This window comes from Lampris incognitus, chromosome 3 (genome assembly GCF_029633865.1).
Source record: "Lampris incognitus isolate fLamInc1 chromosome 3, fLamInc1.hap2, whole genome shotgun sequence".
In the NCBI taxonomy this organism is placed as follows: domain Eukaryota; kingdom Metazoa; phylum Chordata; class Actinopteri; order Lampriformes; family Lampridae; genus Lampris; species Lampris incognitus.
In genome coordinates, this window is record NC_079213.1 from 20573900 (window position 1) to 20588629 (window position 14730).

The window sequence follows — 14730 nt, forward strand, 5'->3', positions numbered from 1 at the left end:
AGGAGTATGTAGGCGAGCGTGCGTTTTCATATGAACAAACGAGTATTACACATACACACATGCACACTTACACACACACATATGCACACTTACACATGCACATGCTCAAATAGAAACAGAGACAAAGACAAACACGCAGTCATACACGCACACACACTGCACAAACATGTTTGCACATGGGCTTATGCACACATTCTTTTACACACACATTTGCATCAGGTCTGACACACACACACACACACGTCAGGTCTCACAATCACACACAGACACTCATTCACTAATTCTCTCTCTCACACACACACACACACACAAACATGCATCAGGTCTCTCTCTCTGTCACTCACACACACACACACTAAGTCTCTCTCTCTCTCACTCACACTCACACACACACACACACACACACACACTATTGGGTTTCTGCCAGAGTCGGGGACCAAAAGCTTATTGAGACAAACTGATGAGCGTCATATCAGATGTGAGTGGAGCAGGAGAACCAGTGATACCCGGGCTTTCCTTCTGTCCCACCCCTCTCCCATCAATCCCCTCAATGTCACAAACCCTTGATCTTCAAGTTTAAAACAGTCAAAAGCACACAAGTTCCTGATCACTGTGTGCTCAAGTCATTTTTATTTGTATAGCCCAATATCACAAAACTGCCTCCGGGGACTTTACAGGAACACAACATCCTGTCCTTAGACCCTCGCATCGGATAAGGAACAACTCCCTAAAAAAAAAAAACCCTTTAACAGGGAGGAAAAATAGGAAGAAACCTCACGGAGAGCTACAGAGGAGGGATCTCCCTCCCAAGACGGACAACGTGCAATAGATGTTGTGCGAATAAAACACAATTTACAGAATACAACATTGAAAGAGGATAACAGAATTGTAAGGGAATTATAAAATATATGAAGAATAAGATGAGGAGGATGCCAAGCAGTGTCCAGACGCAGCGGGAACAGCCCAGGAGCTGAGCCACGCAACCACCATCACCATGTAAAAAACAAAAGAACATAGTTACACATATTAGTGAGAGAAGGATATAACATTAAAACAGGACAACAAAATTATATGGATTTATAAGAGATATATAAAAAGAAAATGTAATGAGGGGGATGCCAACAGGTGTCCAGGTGGCGACCACCATCACCATGGAGACCTGGGAGGAGGACAGACTGCACGTGCACATAGGGGAGACTCACATCACACCATTCACACACACAGAAGAAGAAAATGGAGAAGACATCATTCAGAGAGAGAGAGAGAGAGAGAGAGAGAGAGAGAGAGAGAAAAAAGACGTGAGAGTAGAGAAGAGTTTGCAATAATCTATACTCCATCATCTCGTGGGCAGAACAGTGCTTGGTACATTCACTGAGACAGAAACTGACCCACCAGGCAGTACAGGCTGCACTCAACTTAAAGGCAACTAATTGTAGGCTAAGGTTAAAACTAGAAAGTCATAGAAACTTGAGAGCTTTTAACGTATACGTGGGCCGTTGTCGCAACCGACCATCATATATTATCATAGCTGGCGGCAGCTATCATAAACCACCAAACTATACAATGACCTTTGACCTCACGGTTTTGAGGACTTCTGGAATATGAGCTGGTGATTTGGAACCTTTGCCTATGATGTCATCATGGTGTTTGTCTGACTTCAGGTTCTGATGAACAGGCCCCGCGTGACATAAACGGTCAAGTCCACAACAGTGGCCGGTAATAACTAACAACGTTTCAACATGTAATGCCGTTTTAATGTGCCGTATCATGAGGTGAAAGGAAATATCAGCCAAATACTCCCAACGAGGGGAGGATTCCATGAAAATGCACATCTCGTCAAGACCAGCTCGGCAAATTTCTGATCCCATTTGGACTCCAGCTCAGAAAGAAATACTAAATCAGCACAATGCAGCATGAAGAAACGAGCTCTCGGTTAAAACAAATGCACTAATGTCAGCTAATATGTTTTAAACCTAGCACGAGGACCTCTTAATGTTTATGCCGCACTGTAACACGTCATATTAATGCATTAAACCTTTATCCTAAGTAGAACATAACCAATTTGTCCGACAGCTTAATTCAAAATATGTTTTTCTAAATGGGGGAGCAGATCTGCCCCCCCGCCCCCTTTGAAAATAAGAGCCTTGCAGAGAAAGACCTCTTGATCCCATACAGTATGTTACTGTAATCCAGCTGTCTTGCACAATATGTACTGCAAAGATACCTAGCTTAGTGTTATAGATACACAATCTTGCCATGTTAAAAAGGCATATGAAATATGGTTTGTGTGTGCCCATGCATGTACGCATGTGACGTGCATGAGATTTGCATCCTTCTGTTTCCATTTGGTGGAGGGGTGGGGGTGGTCTTTAATCCTTTGTCTTACCACTGTTTGTTAAACACAAGAGCAAATAGCGTGGAGGGAGTGTGTGACAGAAGCTGAACACACAGCAGTGATGGATGGGGGATATGTAGTGTGTCCATTCCTCATCAAACTCCTGCATTGGATGCTTGAGAGGCGAGGCCCCGGGGTCTTAAGAGAGATCAGGGAAGGCATGCAAACTGATTGATAGTGCAGTGAAAAGATACGGGGGTACACTGTGCACGTGTGTGCAAGACATGCACAGGGACGGACACATGCATGTTCTCTTTGTTATTCGTTTCTCTCTCGCGAAAAGCCACATTTCTCTATCTGCCTTTCACTGCAGTATCTGCGTATGCACAGCTACCTGACTGTTCCCCTCTCTGTCTCTCTCTCTCTCGGCGTGTCTCACTCTGTCATTGTGCACCCTGTCTCTCCGTCCCGTCTTTCACTTTCTGTTGCTCTGTTTCTGTCTTCATTGTCTGTGCCTCTCTTTCTCAGTACTATCTCTTTCCGTCTCCATCTCTGTGCTTAGCTCCCTGTGTCTGTGTCGCAATCTTTCACTGTCTCTCTCTCTCTCTCTCTACCTCTCTCTCTGCCATATGACTCTTAGCCATTGTCCTGTTTGCAGATGTTCATAGAGATCAGCATACAGTCTGAACAACCCTCAGCTTAGTGAATTAATGGCTATTGGAAGTGCAGTGATAGAGCTAGGGGATCAATATGTCAGCCTGTTAGAAGAAGCAAAGAGAGAAACATTACCCTCCAGCCCCCCCCCCCCCACATCCGTGTGTTTGCATGTGTGCCATCGCATGGTTGAGAGCGTGCGTTGCGTGTCTGCATGCATGTGTGCCGTTGCATATTCCTGCGTTTCTGTAGATGATTATAACCGGCATTTGGGTATGTTTGTGCGTTGGCATGTCCCATTGCCGCGCATGCCTACCTCAATTTTTGTGCTCGACATCCGGGCCTCTGCTGTTTCTGACGTCCACTCCGCACATCAGCGTTTTCCAGGTGGCGATGGCAAATCATTACCTCTGTACTCTTGGTTCACCTTTCCTTCTTTTTGCGTTTTCAAATTGCTGCCGTGGCAGTACCTAGGATTAATGAGTGGACACACAGTGCTAACTGGAAAATCATTGCAGTGACAAAAAACATTTATGCAACAATGATTGACGGTGCAGGAACAAACAGTGAAGACGTTTCTGGACTCCTGAGCTGTGTGTTAATGAACTGCAGAGGAGAATCCGAGTCTTGTTGCTGCGAAAAAGGCTGCAGATTTTGGTTCGCACACCCACGTTTGCTTGAGCAATTTGTCGACGGCACGAGATACTCATCCACGAGATACTCATCCACGGAAACCACATTGTCAGATTTTGGATTGCATTTTTGTTTTGTCATCCTGGTTGGACTACCACTGGGTTGAACTAATACAAATCAAAGAAACTGGCATAGTGGCAAGAAGGTCCTGAGTACGAACCCCGGGGTTGACCAACCTTGGGGGGTCATCCCAGGTCGTCCTTTGTGTGGAGCCTGCATGTTCTCCCCGTGTCTGCGGTGGGTTTTCTCCGGATGCTTCGGTTTCCCCCACCATAAAAAAGACATGCATGTTAGGGTTAATACTCTTGTCTGTGCCCCTGAGCAAGGCAATGGAAAGAAGAACTGGAGTTGGTCCCTGGGTGCTGCACGGTGGCTGCCCACTGCTCCTAGCTACACAAATAGGGTGGGTTAAATGCAGAGCATAATTTCCCTACTGGGATCAACAGAGTATATCAAAATTTGATCTGAAATGAAGAAGTCCCAAAATGGTGCATGACCACTCTCTTGAAAACGTTATTGAGAGCACACAAAACTGATGAATGTAGACTCCAAGGTATCTTGGGTCTTTGGTTGATGAACATTGCCAACGTATCAAAAGATATTAACGAGTGCCAGTCTTGTAGGTTTTATATTTACATCGTAAAACGTTCTAAAGATAAAACGTCACAGTGTATCAGGCGTTGTTTATTAGCAACGGGGCTGAGAGTCTGGAATCATATATCCCACGGATTAACTACATCCATCAAATGTGTCTGGACAGAGGCGGTCTTGCAATATCCAGAACAAACACTTGGGAGGTTGTTTACATTGTGCTAACACACCCATGGTGTTGTTACTCATCTATTGTCCACCCTTGTTGAAAGAGACTGGACTCAAATATGTTGCTGTGCTTTTTGAGCAACCATTGGTAGGAGGCTCAGAAAGGGGGTATATCCTTGTTCACACACACACACACACACACACACACACACACACACACACACACACACGAATATGAATGCGAGGTAGAAGAGTGTTTGAATTTCCATTTTCCGAGTGTTTGCGTGTAGGTGGTCTCTCTCTCCCGCTTGCTTGCTCGCTCTCTCTCTCTCTCTGTGTTGCTTCCTGGTGAGTGGGGAGCAGTGAAAGGCACTACTGGGCACGCGCGGGAGCTGTTTGCGCTCATCCTGTGTTTACTACCTGGTTCCTATGGGACAGACGAGCAAAGGTGCACTGGGATCAGTGCGCGCACACGCACGCACGCAGATAAACGGACACAAGTGGAGGAACGCAGATCGACCCGCCGTCCTCTGTCCACATCCTGGCGGTCCGTTCAGGTTACAGCCACATGAGGCTTGTTTATTTGTTTTTTTCCGGCAGGGGAGCTAGATATCAAAGTCAGCAAAGGCCTGGCTGTTTATAGCTGCCTACAAATATAAACACTGAAACACACGTGTATGATCACAAAGAAGCGCGCACATAAATACGCATACATGCGCACGCTCATATGCTAACAAAGACACTAACGCGTTACCTTGACAGATGGCGACTCGCCCCCTCCGTTAAGTTCCTGCCCTCCGCCCATTACCGCTGTTTAAAAACAGCGCTAATGGCGCTTGACTTGGAAGTTAGGACTTGGCCCGTGGTTGTATGCTAGGTAGTCGTTGAGCATGTTTACATGCAAACAAACAACCCAATCGTAAACAAATAAACGCATTATTTCGACTTCAGATACGGTCGTCTTCTCCTTGCGTTTGTGTCCTTTCTACACTGTTATGTTGGTGAGTGAATCACAGGAGACGAACGAACTGTTACTTAACTTTTATCAACAGCTAACGTCGACCGCGTATGTAGCTTCAACCCAACTTCCTGTCCCCGTGCTTCTTCTGTCCCCTTTGCAGCAGTCTTTTTCCTGGCCATCGTCTCACAGTGTCACCTAGTGGTGATGGAATATAGTGTCTATAAACCAACACATTCTTCGTGCGAGATGAGCGTTGACATAGTCGTGCACCGTCACAGGATCCTTGCTAGACTAGACGCTGACGTGGCAAGCAGCGAACACAATCGATGACGCTCGGTTTGAACCGGCTGGCCGTCTGCCGCAGGGCATATGCCCATTTCACGCCGCGGCCATCTTGGATTTTTTTAAAAAAACCAAGTGGTGGGAATTTAGCCACGCCCCCTTCTTACTCAATCGGAAATCAATGCAGCCGGGGCCAGCAGCAAACATGGTTTGGACTACCAACCTCGAGCACCTACCGTCATTTACCACAATATGAAAACTAAGCTGGATCTTTTCTTTTTCGAGTACTTTCTGCGTCTCCTGTGCCAGTGAGGAGAGACCCACACACAGAGCTGTATTCAAAGAAGCTGTTTAATCACAATAAAATAAAAAATAAGATACATTTCATTTTTATACTGTACATTCAATATTTATACATTAGATTGTCCCATCTACAATATTTTCATTCTTTGTCCTTTAACTTTAACAAAACTTTTGGTTCATTTTAAACTAAAATATGTTAGGTCAACTGTCATTCTGTTGTAGCAATAAACTGGAACTCCCTACCAACTCAAATAATCAATTGTTTACTAAACTAAGATAGTGATTGCTCATCTCAAGGTGTGGGCTAAAAAATGGGACTGTACTGAAATGAAGTTAAATATGTTTCAATCTATCTAAGGTTTGTGTGCACTATTTTCTTGTCAGCTGAATTTAACAAAGGTTTAAAACAGTGGTCCCTGAAAATTTGTTAGGAGAGCACACACAGTCCACAGTTGGTTGACTGTTGCACTTAGTGAAAGGGGTATGACTCCATCAAAAATGTGGTACTTCTTTATGCGTCTTATTGACCGTTCGACGTGTATTCTCAAGCCAGCAATACTCTGTGTGTCTGTGAGCTCATCACAGCTAAACTGTCCACTTGGGCCTAAAAATGCAGGGATGACAAGTTTTACATCTATTTCATCGAGCAGGTCTTTGATAAGGAAGCCCTTATCGGCCATGACCTCATCACCTGACTCTAAGAGGCGACACATTGAATCGTACAGATAAATCCAGAGCAAAAAAGCCCTGCCTCACACGGCACTAGAACAGGAAAAACTGATCAATCGCGATAAATGCTCTGCATGAAAGCCAGACACAGAAATGTGTTCTAGGTTATGACTGTTCCTTTGCATTTGAGTCCATCGCACCATGGACTCTGCAGTAGGCTGTAAAGGTAGGAAGAGTGCTTTGAGGGTGTGGTAATCCTTAAAACCAGTGTAAAACCTGATCAGATTGGGCGCACACTGGAAGCGTTCTAGACCAAAACGCTCACTTTTCAGCTTTTTATTTTCGTCCTCCAGGAAAGCGATGCATTTCTTTACTGCGTCAAGCTGGTCGCTTCACGTCGTAGTCATGATCAGGTAGAGTCGCCCAAACCTCACTGGACACATGAGGCTATGTCATACATGTGGGAAGCAATATAAATCCACACATTTTCCTGTTATCAAGATGATGTGTCAGAACAGAGCTATCGACTATTGAAAGATTAGTGAATATATATATATATATATACAGATTTATCTCTTTCCCTTCTTTGATAGGAGTTGAAGGATGGTACACAGCAGTACGACATGCTGCTTCCAGCAGTGTTTTCAATGAAGTAAGAAGGGGGCGTGGCTAAATTCCCACCGATCTTTTTTTTAAATCCAGATGGCCGCGGCGTGAAACGGGCGTATGGGGCGACTCTGACGTTGGGGCGTTCTGCGATAATGGCGCGAAGAGGGGAAAAAAAAGGCCATAAATATATCAATTCAAAGAAAACGATCTGACGTGCTTGCCCGGGGGCTGCCACAGTCACAATCATACATAGTCCATGGGCCAGACGATATTTCGGTACACTCAAGGTGGCAAAACTTACTTATAATTTTTGAAAGGATCCATGTCTGTAGATGATATTTTGGTATGATAACCATTCCTGAGTGGCAGCTGTATCACAGTTATCAGCTCATGAAGTTAACCACCCGCTAAACTAAATTGCATTTTAGACGCTGGTGCATATCCTGGTTTAGCCTCATGGTCAGGACATTTTTCAATGTTCTATAATATTGTCTTTGGTATCATTTTAAAGGGGACCTTCTTAGCTTTCATTCAAGCCCTGTTGTGGATATTTCTCAAAAATATAGAGGTCACTTGAGCGCTTCAACCCGTCAATAACACACATCTTTCTGCAATTTTCGCCTAAACTATATACTTTCTTTTAGCCCTGTGGCATCTAGGAATATCAGGGACACAAAACACAAAAACTGGAATACTCACAGGACTGTAAAGATTCAGGAAATGTATAATATACCCATACTATTTCATTGTGTGAGGTGATTGTGAGCCTTAAATGAGAACTAGACCAAAGCCAGTTAGGTCACAAACTGGTCTCTATACATTTGTTTAAATACACAATCAAAATACATGATAAAAAGGAATACCATAGTGAGGTAATGAACTATTTTAATATTTTAAACAACATTGACATTTACATATACTTAGTCAATGATACATGTAATCCCATATCATTAGTGGGTATACTATGTAATGGTAATGGGTAGGGTAATGGGTATATGTGAATATGGTTACATTATTGTTATCAAGCTCTGGGTAACCAAGTCCAGAATCAACATCCTGTGCATCAATAGACTACTACCACAGTAATACCATCAGAATCATCACACTGTCATTCATCAAACTGCTCGTTTCTCTCATCATCTGACTCCCCAAGTTCAAAGTCCAGTTCTGGACCATCCTGCTGTTTTTGGTTACTGCAGGTCTGTAACCTGCACATGTCTGTGCATGGAAGTCCATTTGACAGGCACATGCAGCTTGGCATTTTGCATGAATGCACACACTTGCATGTTAGCATTTCCAAGACCACATCTGGTGCAGGTGGGGAGCGCATCCAGTAAATGGCCAGCTTGCCTTCATCGTCTGTCCATCCATACTCAGTAGGGCTTGGCACCACAGGGTTAGCCTGCAGACAGCACTTCCATATTGCTGCCTGATAGTTGGCTCGTTGAACATGCATAAAGAGACAGTCTCTACATGGTGGCAGCTGGCTGGACTCAACCTCTCCCCTTTTGGTGCAGAAGAGCTGGTAACGCAGTTTGTTCACCTCAGCAGTGCTGCTATTAGCAACATACATCCAACAGGTGAACTGCTCAATTTTCTGGAACAGCTCATCACTCACATTCCATGTCTGTCCCAGTTGACTAAAATTCTCTTGGCAGGAAGTGTGCTTTCTCACTATCTTCAGGGCATTCAGCTTCCCTCGACCAGCGAATGCACTGACAGTGTCGCAGCCTGTGAAGGCATATAAGCCAATTAGGCTGTCACAGATGCTGTCTCCAAGTGAACTTGCCAGTTTGGTGATGTCGACAAACCGTGTGCGGTTCTGAGTTCCACACTTCTGGTAGATGGGACAGGTGATGTCCTTCTGGAAGCCAAGACAAAGCACCATGACATCAGTGTCCTCAGCTGTGATGATAACTGACTTTGAGCCCGCATTTGCTGCATGCAATGCATGCAGGAGCAGACGGGTGTCAGCTTCTTCATGTGTGGATTGCAGTTCTGCTGCTTCCTCACACCCATCTTCTGTCAACTTGTAGCAGGTTTCCTCACAGGTCATGTACAACACCTTGCCATGCAGCATAGCTCTGTATCGTGGGAGTTTCCACTCTTCCACCAGAAACTTGATGAGACTGGTCTTGTTGGAGGAACTGCACAGAAATTTTCTCCACTGCTGGACGTGGTGTCCCCCTGCAAGATTCGTGTACTGGAGAGTGATGTCTCCACCCCGGTTCAGTCGTTCAGCATCTTTGATCGAAGTCTGGTGATAGACATCAAAAACAACATCAATCCTCCCACTCTGTGCTCCCTCATGGAGGACCTGGGTCAAGGCTGACTCTGCCACCTGTGCAAAGGTTTTGTTGTTGCCATTCATTTTTTGGACCAGGCTCATCCCATCAATGATGGAAGTAGATGGGATTGGGATGTCTTCTGCAGGAGATACATTCTTTTCAAGCTCTCTGGCAAGTGCAGCCTTGTTTGTTTTTCGTAAGGACCCATCAGCATTTGCCAGTGCCCATGGTAGTGGGCCCAATGGGTAGGCAAGAACATCCTTCAGATTCACCTTCCTGCTTTCAGCCACCAGGATCATGTGACTGAAAAGGTTTCTATCTGCCTTCAGAACCACATCCTGTGCTTTCTTTCCATGAGCTTGTTTTGTGCTGACATTGGAGAATGTTTTCAGACTTTGCTTGGTCATCTTGTCGTGGAATTTCACAGGTGGTGGGTCTGCATCTAACCTTGTTTGCTGGAATGCTTGGTAGGCCTCTTCTCCTTTCTCAAGAGCTCTCAAGAGATCTATGGTCACATCAGGTGGAGCCATGTTGCCAGTGGAGAGGCTAACCAAATCAATCTCATCAGGGGACATAGGATTGAGCCAGTTATTCTCCATAAGGTCCATGAGAGACTGGACATCTGCTTCATCTCTCTTGATCCTTGGACTCTGTAGATCTGGATGAGACCATTTGCACCTGCCTTGACCTGTCAGGTCTCTCAGCTGTCTGAGGTACATGCTTCTATACTCAGCTGTGAGATAATATTTGGTCACAGCTCCTGGCTTCAAGCTGAATCCCTTTGTCCCTCCAGCTGTTTGGGTGTCTTTGTTCACCGTTTCTTCTATAGCTTGGTCAACAGGGATTCGGCCAAAGGGATTGGTGGAGCCCAGTTGGACTGAGAAGCCTCCTTCCATGAATTCTGTGTACACATCTGGGTGTGTGATGGGCAGCTCAGACATCTGGGCGTAGTAGTAGGGGAGGTAGCGTGCATAATTCATCCTGTCATAAGCAAAGCACCATGGGATCATTGCTCGAATGCTAGCCAAGTGTAGCATCCAGTCTCCCTCTCTGGATGCTCGGATGAGCCCCAACAAGATTTCAACCATGTCCAAATAGGACATCCAGAAGTTCGAGAGGCTGCCGTTTCCACCTCTAAGGAACTCACGGTAGACTTCAAATAGATCCATGATGCGTGTACAAGAGCTGTTCTCGAGGACCTCCTTCAAAGCATGTTGTGAGACTTCTTTCCCAAGGCTGTCAATGGTCTTCAGTGTCTCATTCAGGTGAACCATGTCATTCCTGTGAGTTTCTTCCAACCAGGACAGGAAACCATTCAAGGTCAGTCGCATGAGAGCCTCATACAGGAGCTTGTGTAGTCGCACTGCCCTGTTGTACTTGCGGCCATCCATAACACCAGCAATTGAGCCTTCTGCAATCATGCCAGACTCAATGCAGGGGTCTTTGAGTCCAGCATCTTGGAAACGCTTTCCTATTATTGCCAGCAGTGTGCAGATGGTGTGGAATACCCCAAGCCTAACGATGATATCATGGAACTTGTCATGGTGTTTCCATGTGATCTCGACAGCCTTCGCATACAGGGCTTGGTCAAAGACACAGACAATCTTCCTCAGGCCTAAGCACTGCATGATGCTCAGTGACTGGTTAAGCACCTCGTTGACAGTAGACATTTGTGTCGCTGGAGCATTGATGGTAGGCAGATAGCCTATATTGTCGGGGATGACCGTCATCTCTCCTCGGGTCAGGATGTTGAAGCCTGTCCAGCTGCTGACTGACTGTTCTTCTTGTTGTGACATGCGTGCTAGGACCCAAAGAAGGTTTTTCTCTCTGGCAAGCTTAGTATTGGCTGCAGTATCGGCATCTGACTTTTTGCTTTGTGGTGGCCCTACCCGTTGTCCAGCATTGTAAGTTGGTAACATTGGTGGGGGTCCATCAATGCTTCTCTTCTTTGTTTTGGGAACAGTGGGCATGGGCTGGACAGGAAGTGGGTTGACTGGCTTTGCTTGCACAGCAATCCCATTGACTCTGTGAGATGTTCCCTCACCACTGACAGTTTCTTCAAGACGGTCAATATTGTCCCTGGCTAAAGTTGTGAATATGCCAGGATGGATGTTAGCTGGAAGGGCAATGCCACTCCCTGATGATGAGAGTTTCTGGAGACACAGGGCAGTGTTGATCTCTTCCATCTGTGAATAGGACACACTGTGACCAAGTCGGTTGAGGATGTTTATCAACTCTACATTTCCTGTCAACGATTTGACACTGAATGGCAGAACAATGTGCTTGGAAGGCTTGGTATTTCCACATGTCACTGCATATACTATGTCATGGCCAAATGACTGCAGAAGGCACTGCACTCTCTGGGATGCATGATCAGGATCATTTGAGCCTGTGAGTAGAGAGTACAGGAAGATAATGAGCGACTCTGGAATGGTAGGACATTCTGCTTCTGGTTTGACTTCAGGCGGCCAGGTTTGAGGAACATCTTGACTTTTAATGTCTGCTCTCAATTTGATGGCTGCTTTGGCTATAACATCTTGTGCACTGACACTTTTCAGGGTCTGCAGCTCCCTTTTGAGAGACTGATTTTCTTTGGCAAGTTCCCTCATGGACAAGTTATCGGGATAGAGGAGGAATTTTCCTTTCTCATCAGGGAATATCTGCAAGGCTCCAGCAAACTCACTCTCCAGGTTTCGCCTTATGTGCTTCTTGGTTGATTCCTTGACTTGGGCAATGCCTTGGGAGTTCATTGAAGCTACCAGTCTAGAAGAGAGATCAGTCATTGTCATCACTTGAGGATTGCCAAAAAGCTCCATCCTGATGAAGAGGAACAGCTCATTGTATGCCTTATTCACAGCAGCTTCATACTGGGCTGCAGCATCATCATCTTCATTGCTGGCAACCTCTCCTTTGGAAACCTCTTCTTTGGTGTAAAGTCTATAGCATGACCTGTGGTAGTGCCCTTCAGCTGCTACAAGGTCTCTACTCACAATGGCAAGGATTCTGCTGTCCCTTTTCTTTGTGGCTGCACTCCTGATCTTTGCATCAGCTCGCAGTTCTCGACACTGCACCAGTACTTCTCTCGTATTCTGTCTCTTGGAATATTTGCTGTTTTTCTGACAAAATATGCACTCTGCATCATAAGTCCTAGATGTACTTGGAGCATGTCGAGCTACTCTCTTAGATTGTTTCTCTTCAGCAGAGACACAACTTTTCTTTTCTTTTGCAAGGAGGCCATCAAGAATTTGCTTCATAGTGAAGATACTGCGACACTTTCTGTGGTAGTAGATTGCTGGAATCTGTCCCTCAGGAATGTCTTTTGCCAGTTTCAAAACTGGTGCATGATTTCGTATCTGAGCTGCCCTGAGCAGAGTTCTCCATGAGTCGACACTTTGTAGTGAAACCAGCTTATCTGTATCATCAGAACAGTGGATAATGCACTCCACCCGTGGGCGCTTTGGTATTGGGTAAAAACTTGCTTGTTCACCAGTGGCCATATTCAGTCAGTTTTCACCTGCCACATACAAACAAATACATGTAACTTAGGTGTATGAACACTACTAAAACAAAGTTTACTTTGCTTCACCAGCGTCATATTACCATTATTTATCTTACATAGCCACAAATAGATACATTACCTAGTTGCTATGCAACAGCTGTATTTTGTCCACATGACGCCGCTAAAATCAACACAAGATGAAAGTTCCTCGTAGCCACTTTAACTAATCATATTAACATATACATTAAACGAACATGCTAACATTATGGGAAATTAGCTTTCAATCTTCTCCAGAGTGAGACAAGAAGATAGATACCAGTTTCCTCTATATGTGTTTAGTAGAAAGCTATCTGGCTGCACGTTAGCCTAGCTTAGCACAATGAATGGAAGTACACAGTACTGGTTATCCTTGGTTGTTGGCCAACTAAGAACTGTCCAAGAGTTTAAGCTAGGCTAATCAGTACCAGGGGTGTTGAAATGCTATATTTGTAAAAATCTGGGCAAATACGCAATCGTGAGAGGCACAGAAACAGGTTTCCTGAAAGAAAAATGAAATAGCTGCTCATTTGGAAAGGTTATCATGTATTATTTTACTTCTGTTAGTGTACCAAATAAAATGGCACCAGTGAAGTTGTGTCACCTTGGGTGATATCGATATCTGGTCTGACCCATGGACTAACTGGCTTTGGTCTAGTTAGTTTCTTAGTAATAATGCCCTTCTAATTTAAGGTTCACAATCACCTCACACAATGAAATAGTATGGGTATATTATACATTTCCTGAATCTTTACAGTCCTGTGAGTATTCCAGTTTTTGTGTTTTGTGTCCCTGATATTCCTAGATGCCACAGGGCTAAAAGAAAGTATATAGTTTAGGCGAACATTGCAGAAAGATGTGTGTTATTGACGGGTTGAAGAGCTCAAGTGACCTCTATATTTGTGAGAAATATCCACAACAGGGCTTGAATGAAAGCTAAGAAGGTCCCCTTTAAAATGATACCAAAGACAATATTATAGAACATTGAAAAATGTCCTGACCATGAGGCTAAACCAGGATATGCACCAGCGTCTAAAATGCAATTTAGTTTAGCGGGTGGTTAACTTCATGAGCTGATAACTGTGATACAGCTGCCACTCAGGAATGGTTATCATACCAAAATATCATCTACAGACATGGATCCTTTCAAAAATTATAAGTAAGTTTTGCCACCTTGAGTGTACCGAAATAGGAAATTTTGGGCTCTGGCCCATGGACTAACATTCCGGAGACGATGACGCACCACAAGCCGAGTCGCCATAGACCGATTCACAGGGTCGATAAAGTGGGGCGGGTGTAAGAGGAACCAAGCGATTTCCCGCCACGTAAACGCCGCAGTCAGTACACCGCCGTCACCCAATGATCAGCCTATTAGTTTTCATGTAAACATACTGGTCATCGCAAATAAGGAGCCTCCTTCTCAGCGGACTTTTGCACATAGCTCTTGCAGACACGTAATCCTTTATGCAAGCGAGCTAAATGCGAAGGATTTCACGTCTGACAAGAACAAGAACATGCACTGTTTGTTTATTTGTTTGTTTGCTGTACAAATCTCCCTGCTCTCTCCCAGGCACCATCACCGCCCATTCGCGGTTCGGTCCAGCTCGGCCCTGTAGATGTTGCGAAATGGTTTTGAGAAGAC

General features: G+C 44.9%; 1 long non-coding RNA gene across 2 annotated transcripts in view; it reads right to left on the minus strand.

The window, feature by feature from the left end:
* Positions 1-623: 623 nt before the first annotated feature.
* The window catches only part of LOC130110723 (uncharacterized), a 38050-nt gene continuing 23943 nt past the window's right edge, over positions 624-14730 (minus strand). For both annotated transcript variants that reach the window (XR_008810055.1, XR_008810056.1), the window contains 2 exons: positions 3306-3459; positions 624-970 (listed from right to left, as the gene is read on the minus strand). This is a non-coding gene — a long non-coding RNA (uncharacterized LOC130110723). The remainder of the gene's footprint in view (positions 971-3305; positions 3460-14730) is intronic.